The 15309-nt window shown below is 45.3% G+C and overlaps 2 long non-coding RNA genes across 2 annotated transcripts; one reads left to right on the top strand and one right to left on the bottom strand.

Moving 5' to 3' along the window:
- Positions 1 to 10171: 10171 nt before the first annotated feature.
- LOC310675880 lies at positions 10172 to 15071 on the bottom strand. The gene is made up of 4 exons (XR_014510276.1): positions 14877 to 15071; positions 13901 to 13951; positions 13732 to 13797; positions 10172 to 10268 (listed from the first exon to the last, which is right to left on the bottom strand). It is a non-coding gene; the product is annotated as an uncharacterized lncRNA (long non-coding RNA).
- LOC310676887 lies at positions 11327 to 12020 on the top strand. The gene is made up of 2 exons (XR_014510770.1): positions 11327 to 11483; positions 11847 to 12020. It is a non-coding gene; the product is annotated as an uncharacterized lncRNA (long non-coding RNA).
- Positions 15072 to 15309: the final 238 nt, after the last annotated feature.

Genomic DNA, 15309 nt, shown 5'->3' with positions numbered 1-15309 from the left:
GTTGGCAGGCGCTGGGACCGAACGAGGGGAGCGCACCCCGCCGCGGGGATTTGAACCGCTGACCATGCGATCGGCAAGTCTAGGCGCTGAGGTTTTACCCACAGCGCCACCCGCGTCTTTACTTAGCTACAAAGGAAGCCTTTAGAACAAAAACATTCTGTGTCTTGCTTTTTCATCTGGCTGTTCCCACTAATCCACGCAGAAAGAATATATCCATTTAAATAATAAACAACGGAGGCCAAGGGTGCTGATGAAATTAAGGGGGTGGAAAGGTTTGATTTTGCAAGAAGCACAGCAGCAGCAGCAACAACAACAACGTTTAGTTGGCTTTCTCTAAGTAGAATTTATAGGAACAAAAATCCACAAATAACAAGCCGGATGGCTGCTGGCCTTAATATGCATATTTATCAGTCTCAATTAAGCTGGCAGCTTGCCAGGTTTAAACTTAGTTCTGTCATTCATATCCCCCTGTGCAGATGAATAGGCTTTGTTCGATTTAGCTGAATCCATTTCGACATCTTCGCTCCTTAGAATGCAGGTTGAAGGGCTTCCTCATTATTAAAAACAGCAACACCGTTTTTACTCCTTTTTCATCTTAATGTCGACGACGCTAATCCACATTCTTCCTGGCTCGTAATATGTGCTAAAAATCCATTATCCAAAGAATGATGAAGAAACTGTTTCGATCAGATAGAACAGTTGAAGGTCAGGTTTAAATAGATGTACAACATTATCCATGCTTGATTGAGTGTGGTTCTGGCCTGTATCACTCACTGTACGACTGCTTAAATTTCAATGTTTTGCAAACTGAATAGACCCTTAGAGATAAGAGTGGGCATAAAATAAAGGATAACAAAGAAGACCCTCTATGGCCTGTTGTATAGGGTGTCAGGGGTGTTAGAGTAGGGGTAGTACCTCAGGTGGGGGACATGTCGTACTCCTTCTGGGATAGTTTGTCCACCTTTCAACCTACCCTGCACTCAGTTCTCAGCTGTGGTTCCTAGAAGCTGCCAGCATGAGATAGCAGCCACACCCTGTGAACGACTTCAACTGGCTGACTAAATCAGGTGAGAGTAGCCAATGCGTCTCACAGATGGGTCTCAAACACACACACACAAATTCAAAAATGTCTAAATCTGTTATTGACATAAGAAGAGCCCTGCTGGATCAGGCCAAAGGGCGATGCTATCCAATATAGTGTTCTCACAATGGCGAAACAGATATTTTTGGTGTCAGTGATTTGAATGGGCCTGGATTTGGGAAGGCCTGAATTTTCAGAAGGCCTGTGTTCCAGTAGTAGAGCACCTGTTTTTGCACATAGAAGGTTCCAGGTTCTATCCCTAACATTTCTATCCTTGTCATTAACTAACACTTGTGCTTAGGGATCTAGGACACAGGTGGTGCTGTGGTCTAAACCACTGAGCCTCTTGGGCTTGCGGATCAAGGTCGGCAGTTCCAATGTGAGCTCCCATTGCTCTGTCCCAGCTCCTGCCAACCTTGCAGTTCGAAAGCACACCAGTGCAAGTAGATATAAATAGGTACTGCTGTGACGGAAAGGTAAACGGTGTTTCTGTGCACTCTGGCTTCCGTCACGGTGTTCTGCTGCACCAGAAGCGGCTTAGACATGATGGCCACATAACCCGGAAAGCTGTCTGTGGACAAATGCTCCCTCGGCCTGAAAGCGAGATGAGACCGCAACCCTATGATCGCATTTGACTGGTCTTAACCATCCATCTTAACCACCTAGACAGCATCTTAAAAAGCAGAGACATCACCTCGCCAACAAAGGTCCATATAGTTAAAGCTATGGTTTTCCCAGTAGTGATGTATGGAAGTGAGAGCTGGACTATAAAGAAGGCTGATCACTGAAGAATTGATGCTTTTGAATTATGGTGCTGGAGGAGACTCTTGAGAGTCCCATGGACTGCATGAAGATCAAACCTATCCATCCAAAGACCCTGATGTTGGGAAAGATGGAGGGCACAAGGAGAAGGGGACGACAGAGGATGAGATGGTTGGATAGTGTTCTTGGACCTACCAGCATGAGTTTGACCAAACTGGGTGAGGCAGTGGAAGACAGGAGTGCCTGGCGAGCTCTGGTCCATGCGGTCACGAAGAGTCAGACATGACTAAACAACAACAAACCAACCAGGAGTCCTTGACCTTTTTACCTTAGAGATCTGCACTGGTTGCCAATTTGTTACTGGGGCAAGTTCAAGATTGTTGCTATCGGTGTATATAAAGCCCTTAACTTGGTGCCAGTTTACCTGCAAAATTGCCTTGCCCCATGTATGCAAGAAATTGATCTGTTAGTGCGGCAGCACCTAAATTTTGGAACTCCCTGCTTGGTGATGTCAGGCAGGCAGGCACCTTCAGTTGGTGCCTACTACAAACAATTCTTTTATAAAAGACTATCCAGATCTATAGAACATTGATGTGTGTTTTAACCTGTTTCTAGTTTATTGCTTAGGGACGCGGGTGGCGCTGTGGGTTAAAGCCTCAGTGCCTAGGGCTTGCCGATCGAAAGGTCGGCGGTTCGAATCCCCGCGGCGGGGTGCGCTCCCGTTGTTCGGTCCCAGCGCCTGCCAACCTAGCAGTTCGAAAGCACTCCCGGGTGCAAGTAGATAAATAGGGACCGCTTAATAGCGGGAAGGTAAACAGCGTTTCCGTGTGCGGCTCTGGCTCGCCAGAGCAGCGATGTCACGCTGGCCACGTGACCCGGAAGTGTCTTCGGACAGCGCTGGCCCCCGGCCTCTTGAGTGAGATGGGCGCACAACCCTAGAGTCTGTCAAGACTGGCCCGTACGGGCAGGGGTACCTTTACCTTTACCTTTAGTTTATTGCTTACATTGTTCCTCGAATGACTTAAATAACTGTTTTAACGGTCTTTACTAATAATTTTATTGTTTCATTCTCTTTGAAGCCACTTTGACTGCTTCTTTGTTTCTTTACAATCAAGCAGTGTTTAAATTTCATGAAATAAATGAAATCTCCAGAGGGGTGAGAGAGACCTCTCTCTAAAACCCTAAAACTCTCTGCTAGTCATTGTAGACAATACTAGCTATGAGTTAGATGGAGCATTGATCTGATTCCGTGTCCAGCATCTTCCTATGTTCCCAAGCCTTGAAGGTCACTTTATGGTTTAATGGTTTGAATTGATTCCCCCACCCCACCCCAATGCTCTTGCGGTTTGGCATTGTGTTCTCAAGGACAGCTTTCAATTGTTAGGTATTCACGCCGCAGTGTTTGGCAGTCCCCATAAACCTCATTTACGAACCAGGGGCTGAGTCGGGAGTGATATATAAATATCAATATGATTCATGTCGATTTGATAAATGACAGAGGCTTGATATATCAGTGCAATTCCACATGTCCTACAGCTTTATCTTTCTCCCCTCCCATGTAGTGTTGAAATAATATCCTCCCTGGTTCCCAAGCAGTGAGGACACAAAGAATTGCCACAGGGGTTGTCTGTGTAAACAACTGTACAAAGAAGAGCCCACACAATATGATGCAATAAGCAAGTGCGCTTGAAAAACTGAAACAACAAAGGGCCTTTTATTAAACCTTAAAAATAAAAAAAATGAACCTTAAAAAAATAGGGTGTAAGCTTTTGTGGACCTGAGCCCACTTCTTCAGAGGTGTGAAGTGTTCATCTAAGCTGGAAGCTATATATACCTATGGAGTGGAGAGAGAGAAAGAGGGAGGGAGAGAGGAAAGCAGTGAGGTCAGAGGGAAAGGAAATGTACACACACACATATGCATATTGGCAAATAAAAATATGTAAAATGATTGCACTGACCATTCAAAACCATTGTTGATGTTCAAGGGTCTGGAGCAACTTCTTGTTAGGTAAGGTGACAAAATTTTGCCCTTTTTAGCTTGGAGGAGGAGGCGAATAAGAGAAAACATGATAGAAATGAGTAAAATTATGAATGTGGATGGAGAGAGGTCTCTCTCCTTTTATCATTCTACAATGTGGGGCCATAAAACAAAGATGAATGTTGGAAGCTTTGGAGCAGATGAAAAAAAGAACTTTTCCCACAAAGAACATAGATCAACTATGGAATTGACTCTAGCAAGTGGTGGCCATCAAGGTGGAGGGCTTTACATATGGATTAGACAATAAGGCTTTGAGTTGCTATGAGTGATGAGGGCTTTGTTCTGCCTCCACTGTAGGTAGCGCTATGTCTCTGAATGCCAGTATCTGCGAATCACAAATGGAGAGAGTATGGTTGCACTCTGGTCCTGCTTGCAAGGTTGCCATAGAAATCTGGTTGACCAATGTGAAAGCAGGATGTTGGACTAGATGGTCCACTGGCCTGATCCAGCATTCTCTTCTTGTGTTCTTATGATGGTAATGCCCTGGCATTTTTGTTGCCATAAGCTAACACAGCTACCCCTTATGGACCCTACATGGTGACTACCAAAAGCATCTACCTCTTTTCTCCTTTCTCTCCCATAATATTTATACATTAACCTTTCCAAAAATGCATGATGTGATTTCGTTCATTATGTCATGGCTATATTCTTTCCTGACTCAGTTTCCTTTTCCTTACTCAGTTGCATTGGTTTCTGTTTGTAGGGGCAGAGAAACCTGCAATAGAAGTAGGTGGTCCTGAGGGAGTGAGAAGTCCACAGACCTGCTCAAAGCTCTTGGTGCACCATGGCTGAATGAGATCTCTGGATTTGGACCACTCTACCCAAGTGAGTGGGATGCGGGTGGTGCTGTGGGTTAAAATTGCCGATCAGAAAGTCGCGGTTCAAATCCCCGCAACAGGGTGAGCTCCTGTTACTCGGTCCCTGCTCCTGCCAACCTAGCAGTTCGAAAGCACATCAAAGTGCAAGTAGATAAATAGGTACCGCTCCAGCGGGAAGGTAAACGGCGTTTCCGGCGCTGCTCTGGTTCACCAGAAGTGGCTTAGTCATGCTGGCCACATGACCCAGAAGCTGTACGCCCACTCCATCAGCCAATAAAGCGAGATGAGCGCCACAACCCCAGAGTCGTTTCATCCAAATTTATAGGACATTCACACATTGTACAAAAAAATTAGAACATTAGCAGCAATAAAATAAGTGACTAGGAAGATACTTCTGGCCATATGCTAGCATACCTTGGCTTCATTTTCAGCATTAAAAACAAGATCAATGTGATACTATAAGATCCTTCTTCCCCCTTGCGACAGTTTCCTGATTAAAATTCCTCCCCTCTGTTGCTTTTCCTGGGAGTTTTGTCTTTCTCTTCCTGTCTGATGGTGTGTGCTGTGGGTACTTTTGACAGGGAAAATGCACCAAGCAGGAAAGGAAGGTTGGAAATCCCTTCCCCTCACTGCTGGTTCAGCCAGATCTGGAGCACCCTCTCCTCTGACCCCTGCCACAGCTACTTTTCTCTTCTTGTTTATTTTTGTGATGTTTTGCCTAGTATGTATGAGCTTAGAAGGCCCCTCTGGGGTCAGAAAGAACTATGGCGGATGAGTGAAAGCAGCTCGGAAACTTGGTGGCAAAGAGACCAATTTACAGGTCATCATCAGGGAAACAGAGACTCGGCTCATTGCCATGGCAACAACTACCGTGGCTTTTTTTTTTTTTGTCACAACAAAATGGGACTAGGTTTCTGTTGGTAGGACTTTGCAGAATTCAAAGCCTGCAACTAAATTCTTGCCATAAAAAATTCCTAGGGTTGCATTCTCTTTTGCAGTAATACCCTCTTAGCTCATACACATACAGCCTCCTTCTCTTTGGCTTTTGGCCTTCCAGCAAGGGATTTGAGTTTAAAGTAGATGCAAGGAAAGGAAATAATAAGCAACGAAATGAAAACAAATCACATGGTAGAATTCAGAAATCTAATGATAAATAGTAAAGGCAGTGGTGTAGCGTGGGGGGTGCAGGGGGGCTGGCCGCACCGGGCGCAACATCTGGGGGGGGGCACGCTCACACTCGCAGCTCTCTGCCCCTACCTGGCTCACTCACTCTCTCTCACTGCAGTGCTGGCTGTGCGAATCCGATCCGAGCCGCCAGGTCGCCGCCCACTGTGGAGGGGAGGGTGCCAGGCGTGCGGTGCGGTGCAGAGAGAGAGAGCAAGGGACTATCTGGGGGAGGGACAGTGCAGCGCGGGGGGGGGGGCGCAAATTACTTGCCTTGCCCCGGGTGCTGACAACCCATGCTACGCCACTGAGTAAAGGTAAAGGGACCCCTGACCATTAGGTCCAGTCGTGATCGACTCTGGGGTTGCGACGCTCATCTCGCTTTATTGGCCGAGGGAGCTGGCGTACAGCTTCTGGATCATGTGGCCAGCATGACTAAGCCGCTTCTGGTGAACCAGAGCAGCGCACGGAAACACCGTTTACCTTCCCGCTGCAGCGGTACCTATTTATCTACTTGCACTTTGACGTGCTTTCGAACTGCTAGGTTGGCAGGAGCTGGGACCGAGTAACAGGAGCTCACCCCATCGCAGGGATTCGAACCGCCGACCTTCTGATCGGCATGTCCTAGGCTCTGTGGTTTAACCCACAGCGCCACCCGCGTCCCAACGATAAATAGTAGAAAATGGTAAATAGCAGGAAAAGATTTGAATCCTTTCCAAAGTGGAACTTGAAGCAAATCCTCAGGCAAAACGGATGTAGAATTTTGAGGAAAGCCAAACAATCTTGAGTAAGAAAAACAAAAACAAAATCTTGCTCAGTGGGGATTTTTGCACACCTCCTAGTTTAAATGAAATGTTAAGTGAAATTGTAGGACTTTGCTTAGACAAAACGTTTGAGGTATTTTGAAGGAAGCTGAAAGTTCTTTCATGGCTGACAATGTTTATGAGAGGGCTATTGGGTTGTTGTTTTTGTTTTTATTAGGTATTTTGCGGTTTTATATCTTGATTTTATTCTGTGATCCACCCTGAGACCCTCGGGTATAGGGCGGTATATAAACACAATAATAATAATATTAATAACAATATTGTCTCTGAATAAAGCTGTAAAATAGTGCAGTACTCTAAAAGCCCCTGTGACAACCATTCCCACTGAGGGCTACACCCATCACTTCTGACTTTATCTGCTGCCCAGGTGGACACAGTTATGGGGCAATTTCAAGGCCTACCAGCTCTCTTCAGATGGATCTTTATCTTTAAATCAGCCTTCAGGTAAGAGGACTCCTTCAAACAGGAGCCTGTCCTCCAACAGCCCTTCAAATAGAAGACAAGAGGAGGAGGAGGAGGAGGAGGAGGAGGAGGAGAAGGAGGAGAAGGAGGAGGAGGAGGAGGAGGAGGAGGAGCTTGGACTTGATATCCTGCCTTTCACTCCCCTTAAGGAGTTTCAAAGTGGCTAACATTCTCCTTTTCCCTTCCTCCCGCACAACAAGCACTGTGAGGCAAGTGAGGCTGAGAGACTTCAAAGAAGTGTGACTAGCCCAAGGTCACCCAGCAGCTGCATGTGGAGGAGCGGGGAAGCGAACCCAGTTCACCAGATTATGAGTCCACCGCTCTTAACCACTACACCACACTGCCTCTGTAAAGATTCTGTAAGGCAGTACGCATGGCTATCCTCCATTCTTGACACGCTATAATGTGAGACAGCAGAGGTTGGTCATAGAATCATGGAGTTGGAAGGGCCCCAAGGGTCATCAAATCTAACCCCCTGCAAGGCAGGAATCTCAGCTAAAGCATCCATGACAGATGGCCATGGTCCATTAGGGAGAATGTGACACTGCCCTACAACCCTTCATCTGGCCCTAGGCATCCCTCATCTGCCTGCATTCTTCCTTACAGCCTGTGGCAATGTGCTCCTCTTTAGCTTCAGTGCTATCCTTGTAGAACTCAGCAGATCTGAGGAAGATGGAGGCAGAACTAGAATTAATTGAAGCTGCCTGTCACTGTCTCCAGCTGCTCCTGGTCTCCCCAGTCTCAATAGGCACCAGCTACCACTGTTGTGAGAAGCAGCCCTTATCCAAGAATTCTCCTTCTCTGAATTCTCTGAATGGTCCATCAAAGGTCAACATGGAATGTTAACAGGTTTTTGAGGGGGTGTGTGTGTGTGGAGATTTTCAACTTGTTCTTCCTGGTGTGTTTCCTAGAATTCATCAAGTGCAAGTTTGTCTTTGGCTCCTTACAGACACAATAGCTATAGTTCAGTGTTCCCTTTCATCACTGAATACAATGATGCGTTCTTAAAGAAGTTGACTTCTGCCTGATCATGTGAATGAAATAATAAGTACATCAAGCGAAGGGCTGGAGCTACTGGATGCATAATAAGTGACTGCAGATGAATGCACTGCATTTGAGAAGTTAATTAACAGAGTTGTGTAAAACAAAATTAAAATGAGGATATAAATGTAGCTGAATTTAAAGTTTAATTTAAATCTAATGAAACAGTTGCGATTGTGAACCTCCCCCCATTTTTTAAAACGATGGTGCTAAACAGCCTGAGCGCAGGTTTCCCAAGGGCACAGGGACTCATGTCTCAGTCTTCACTCCTTTGAAACTCAAACACAGGCCCCCTAAATTGACAATAATCATAACCACCAGGTTTCTCACCTTCTACGTTTCAGTCAACCATCATCATAACCCAATTGGCAAGCCTGGGAGCTTCCTCATCCATGCCTCTTCCAAGCTCCATTAATGTGAGGACCCCAAATTTTGGATCCCCCCAAACTGATGCCAAAGTTTGGCACTAGTTTTGTGCAAAACATTGGCACCTGTTTGGAGTCAATCAGACAAGGTTGGATTTTTTGACATTAACTTGTGAACCCGATTTGCTGTGTCAAATACACAGTCTGGAAGGCAGCACAAAATGCAGGGTTCATGGCACAAAACAGCACTAAACTAGCGCTAAAATTGGGCATCAGTTTGGGGGTCTGAAATTTTGGGGTCACATGTTAATGGAGCTCCCCTTCCACACCTCTGCATTTGCCATTTTAGGTGCTTGCAGGCCTTTGTCAGTTTTTTGACTGCCAAATTACATCTTTTTAGGAGCCATTTACAGGGCTAAAGTGGTGGCCACTTCCCCAGTGATGGAATCCTACCCTATTTGAACCATGAATACTGCATGAGAGATAACTATATGTCCGGTTTTCATACATGTGTCAACCCTTGATTCTGGGCTATTACATTTAGGTTCCCTACAACTATTGGCACCTGAGCAGGAACACTGACTCCCAGATCCACCTGCCCATTTTTTAGGCAGATGTGGGAAACCTGTGGCTCTTCAGATGTTGTTGGACTTCAGCATACATCAGCTTCAGCCAGCATGACCAGTGGCCAAGATGATGCATGTTATGGTCCAGTAATACGTTATGATGATGCACGTTATGGTCCAGTAAGATCATCTGCCAAGGTCTGTCTCCATGTCTCTCACCCATCAGAGGCACAAAGATAATCTACAAGGGAGGAGACTTTCTCAGTCATGGTGCCCCAGAGGTTCCTCTGGCACCAGCAGCGGTGTCATTTACATGCCAAGAACGAACTTTTTTTTTTTACTTACCATGCCTAGTTTAGTTGATTTAATTGATTTAGTTGATTTAAATCAACTAAATTAGGATTTAACTGATTTAATTGTGCAAGTTGTAGGCTGCAGTGATAGACCCACTTATCTGGGAGTGGAAGACATGTATAAGATCCTGACAGTAAGAGCTGTTCGACAGTGGAATTTGCTGCCAAGGAGTGTGGTGGAGTCTCCTTCTTTGGAGGTCTTTAAGCAGAGGCTTGACAACCATATGTCAGGAGTGCTCTGATGGTGTTTCCTGCTTGGCAGGGGGTTGGACTCAATGGCCCTTGTGGTCTCTTCCAACTCTATGATTCTATGAAGATTATATTGTGGGTCTGTTTTAAGAAGTTTTCTTGCTGCTCTCTCTCTCTCTCTCTCTCTCTCTCTCTCTCTCTCTCTCGTGTGTGCTTATGTTGCACACCTCCCAGAAATCTGATATTATGATGGACAGTTTTAAAATGGGTTTTTAAAAAGCAAACAAACAGTAAAGACAATATAACCTATGGCATGCTATTCTTTTCTTTTCCATTATTGGCATTTCTTCTGCATCACTTCTGAGATAACTAGTACTGGTCTGAGCAGTAAAAAAGAAAGCAGGTCAGTTTTCTACATACATGGAAATAATTCCCTCCAGGCAGGCATATTCAGAAAGCTGTGAAATTTAAATCTTACTGTCATAGAAATATCCATCTAAACACTCACCTCCTTTGTGTGAAAGCATCTTTGTATTTCTTTTCTTTTTTTAAATGGAACAGAATAATTCAACAATTTGTATTGCTGGTGACAGTGCAGCTTCCCTCTAGGAAGGTGAGGAGAGGTGGGAAGACAGAGCATCTTTTTAAAACAAACCATCTATTGAACACCAAAAGATTCATTCGCAGCAGAAACCACTTTAGATATGAGAGTTGAAACAATGGCTCAGATCGCAAGACTGATCGTGATTATTAATTGCAGCTTTCCTTTCCCTCATGGAGCCCGGGGCAAATGCAAAACGCTGTTGCTTGTTTCATAATGATTGGATAATACGACACAAATTCTGTACCAGTTGTGCAGGTTGTCAGTGTGTTTCCAGACCCAATTCACAGTGATGGTTTTGACCTTTAAACTATTTGGGACCACAGTTCATGGACTGCCTAAAATACAAGCTTGTCCAGATATTTAGATCTGCCTCAGAGCCTCTGTTCATACATCAACTCAGCTGATGGGTACAAAAGACTGGGTCTTTTTGGTGGTGGCCCCGTGACTGTGGAACTCCCTCCCCACCAAGGTTCTTATAGTCTGAACATTGCCAGGGTTACAGCTACAGCCTCTTTCCTTTGGACCACTTTCTCTTAAAGGTTATTTTCTCAGAATTGGTTCTTTTAGGGTAGATGGTTCTGTTGGTTGGGTGGTGATTTATAATAATGTTTGTAAACTGGTTCACCTGGCATGGATTTTTAAACAATTGCCATCATTGTTTTATATGTGTACTGTGTTATGATTTTGTGAACTGCCCTGGGTGGGCTATGACACAAGTTACTTGACAAATAATTAACAGCACAACCTTAACCAGACGTCCTATTAATTCAATAGGGTTTTCTACTAGGAAAGTAGGGGCAGGCTCACAAACTGAGTGGGCAATTAATTACGGAACAACCCAAACCTAAAGTGGATTGAGCAAATTTAGAAAAGCAAATCTTGGGCTATCCTAACCTAGGTGAGATTCACCAAGGGCTTTTCCAGCATAGCTCCATCATCCCAGCTCAGCATAACATTTTACCATTGTACTGTTGAGAGTGTATTTACTTATGGTCTGTGTGTATAATTGGGTGCGCTCTTCCCACCTTGGATCAAATCTAAGCTTCCAGGGGTCATAAGAAAGCTGCAGAGATAGTGCAAGATAGTGCACACCCCGGAAATGAACTCTTTCAGCTTCTGCCTTCTGGAAGAAGGTACAGGGTTATAAAGACTAGGACTAGCCACCTGAGAAACAGTTTCTATCCAAATGTGATTTTGGTTTTAAACACAGTGCAAGGTAGTCTCTGGGGGACGTGGGTGGCGCTGTGGGTTAAACCTGAGCCTAGGACTTGCTGATCAGAAGGTTGGCAGTTCGAATCCCCGCGGCGGGGTGAGCTCCTGTTGCTCGGTCCCTGCTCCTGCCAACCTAGCAGTTCGAAAGCACATCAAAGGGCAAGTAGATAAATAGGTACCACTCTGGCGAGAAGGTAAACGGTGTTTCCATGCACTGCTCTGGTTCACCAGAAGCGGCTTAGTCATGCTGGCCACATGACCCGGAAGTTGTATGCCGGCTCCCTCGGCCAATAAAGCGAGATGAGCGCCGCAACCCCAGAGTCGGTCACGACTGAGCCTAATGCTCAGGGGTCCCTTTACCTTTAAGGTAGTCTCTATGGGAGTATATTGTATTTAATTATGGGGTATCAGAGTTTTTAGGGGGCTAACCAGGCTGGGATAGCTGGGATAGCAGGCTTGTTGGTTTTTGAATGTCTGATGTAGATTTTTTCAATTTCATTGTTCTGTATGGGACAATGATAATAAAGATTATTGTATTGTATCATATTGTAACTTCCCCAACCCAGTTCAGGCAGGCATACACTGGCATAACACCCTCAACCCAGGTGAGATGGTGGGTTGGTGGGCAGAACCTACACTCAAAAATAGAACATAAGAAGAGACAGCTGGATCAGGCCAATGGCCCATCTAGTTGGGCATCCTACTCTCACAGATCAGAAGCCTGTAGGAACCTTGCAAGCAGGACCTGAACCCAAGAACTCTCTCCCTTCCAGTGATTTCCAGCAACTGGTATTCAGAAGCATTTCTGCCTCCACCAACTGAGGCATAGTACAGCCATTGTTGTGGCCAGTAGCCTTCAATAGCTTTCTCCTCCATGATTTGTTCTAATCCTCTTTTAAAGCCACCTTGGTTGGCTGCCTCCTGTGAGAGGGAGCTCCATTCTGCAGCAAGGGAAGACTTCCACTTACACCTATTCCAAACCTTTATCAGTTTAATCACATGCCAGACTCCATTTTCCCTCTGCAAGGCTTGAACCAGATCAGCCTAAAATAGCCCCAGTCCTGAATGGAGTTTGGAATAGGAGTAATTTGCACTGAATTAATTTAAGACAGGCACAGGCAAACTCGGCCCTCTAGATGTTTTGAGACTACAATTCCCATCATCCTTGACCACTGGTCTTGTTAGCTAGGGATGATGGGAGTTGCAGGCCCAAAACATCTGGAGGGCTGAGTTTGCCCATGCCTGATTTACGACAACATAAGTTATGACAGCTTCTTGTACAGAGGTACCTCGGGTTAGATACTTAATTCGTTCCGGAGATCCGTTCTTAACCTGAAACTGTTCTTAACCTGAAGCACCACTTTAGCTAATGGGACCTCCTCCTGCTGCCACGCCGCCGGAACATGATTTTGTTCTTATCCTGAAGCAAAGTTCTTAACCCGAGGTACTATTTCTGGGATAGCGGAGTCTATAACCTGAAGCGTACGTAACCTGAAGCGTATGTAACCCGAGGTACCACTGTATTTAGGATTGCTCTGTAAACAACTAATTATTTCAGGCTCTATCTGGAACCTAAGCTACATTTTCTTCTCAGTAGATTCCAGATTCTTTTAATACTCAATGCTAAGAGGAATCAAGAACATTTCCCCTTTGAAATGTTGTGGGTAGCAGGTAGGAAATGAAGCTATTGTTGTCTATAAAATAAAATGAGAAACATTAATATTACTTCCGGCTGTTGGGTTTTAACCTTATTGGTAATTTGGTGTTCAATATTCCTAACTTTGATTATACAATACTGACTTTTTCTTTTCTTGAGATTACAGGGCTAAAGTTGAAGCACTGCTTTCCTTTCAAACACTGCCAACAAAAGTGATTACAGACGTATTAATTATCCTTGGTTATGTAAATATTTGTGACATTGAGTTTGATATAACAAGGACGGGCATTAGAAGCCATTGAGATTCTTGCAACCTCGCTGTTAAAATGTAAATGTCTCTCATTCTGCAAAGGGGAAAATTAATTCTAGTATTAGGCAGGCTCTCCTCAGCTAGACTGGGAATCAGCTCAGTACTGGTGAGCATTCTGGTAAGTGTTCTGGGGCAAAGAGTATTTGTGTGTTTTCCAAGATTTCTCTGCTAGGTTATAACGTTGGATGCATGCTGATGGTACACATGCATTTTACACAGGCATTCTAGAATTTCATCTACAATCACCCCACCCCCTTGTAATTTGGTTTACTGCCTTGCACTTACTGCACACCAACAGCCACGGTGGAAAATGACTTGGAAATTTGGTTGCCTCTTGCTACACAAACACACCTAGGAATAAGAGAGGGTTCGAGTTCTGGAGTTGGAATGTGACTATTGAAATGTTCTCAAGAACATTCAAGAAATGATGGATCCAAACACAGAAAATACTTACCAAACATAGAGCATCTTGGTTGGGTTGCCTGATCTCATAGTTCACAACTTTCTACAAAAGTATAATTGAGAGAAAGCAGTTAACAATACTTTTTTTGGGGGGGGGCAGATGGACTATGATTTGACTTCAAAGTAGTTTGTCTCAGGGATGCTGGACACCACGTATCCATGTACACTTGTGTCAGGGGTTCAGGAGCAGAGGCACAGGAGAGGGAGGAAATAGAGAGCGAGGGGGAGGAGTCCGAAGGAAATGTCAGCGATGACAGCAATCCGAGGTCTCTGAGTCTTTCCAGTGAATCGGAAGATTCACAGAAAGAGGCCCCCATGGTCAGGGCAAGGGGGGTGCCGAGGGGGACACCTCAGGAAGAAGGGGCCAGGGGGGACTCAGAGAGCAGCAGTTGGAAATCTGGACCAGCGTCCACACCAGAGTGCAGTAGAGGGGAGGAGTCCCAGGCATCGGGATCAGGCAGCGCGCTGACAGCGGGAGGACATGAGGCAGGAGTGGCCACGCCTCCATCGGAGAGCGAGGAAACGGTCGAGAGGAAGGTGGAAGGCTGCACGCGCCAAGTTCAAATGTACAGGAAGGAGGGTGCAGCAGTTGGCAGCCCGGATAGGGAGCCAGGTCCTAAAGCCCGCCGAAGAGAGAGGGAGGAGTCAGGAGGGTCCACGTCTGCGTCGGAGGAATCCAGGAAGGAAAGGACCCCGGGGGGTAGCAGGACCCAGAGGAGAAAGGAGAGACGGAAGAGGTGGAGTAAGGCTAGAGTCTTAAACTGGTGTACAGGGGGCGGGGATTCAGATGGAGCTTCGCCGGTCTAGACCCTAGACGTAGAGCTGGGGCGCTGAGGCTTGGAAATGGAAACTATACTTCAATAAAGACTTTGATACATTACTACCGGCTAGCGTTGGTCCTCTGTGAGCTGGGACCAGGAGCCAGCTCTGACAACTTGATTTAAATTGCCACGTATCCTTGTACTTACCTAGGATGCTTATCTGTCCTCCCCTCAATGCTTTTCATCTTCTCCTTCTCTGTCACTTACTTTAAATTTCTTACCAGCTCAAGATCAATACTGTCAAGTCAAGGTTCCTTTGTTAGGACCTGTTTGGAAGCAACAACACAGAGAAGGAAGAACTTGTCAAGCGCGAGGATGCTGCATCCAGATAATACTCTTGGAGATACCTTCCGAATTGTTCTGTTTATTGAGTCTTTCATTTTCCCCATGGATGTTCTCCTAAATGGCAAGAGCTCGTAAAAAGTGTGGTGTGTATGTGTAATTTCATGCAATGCTTTCCTGTTTGCTCTGAATAAACAGTAGCAAATGTTCCTGATTTGCTGGACAGAGAGATCAATTAGTCAGCTGCATAAGACAGCTGGTACACAATGTTCCAATCATAGGAGTTTCCACATATATA

This window comes from Podarcis tiliguerta (genome assembly GCF_965153285.1).
Source record: "Podarcis tiliguerta genome assembly, chromosome: 4".
NCBI lineage: Eukaryota > Metazoa > Chordata > Lepidosauria > Squamata > Lacertidae > Podarcis > Podarcis tiliguerta.
Note: the sequence above shows the minus strand (reverse complement) of the source record. Positions and strands in the feature narration are given on the sequence as shown.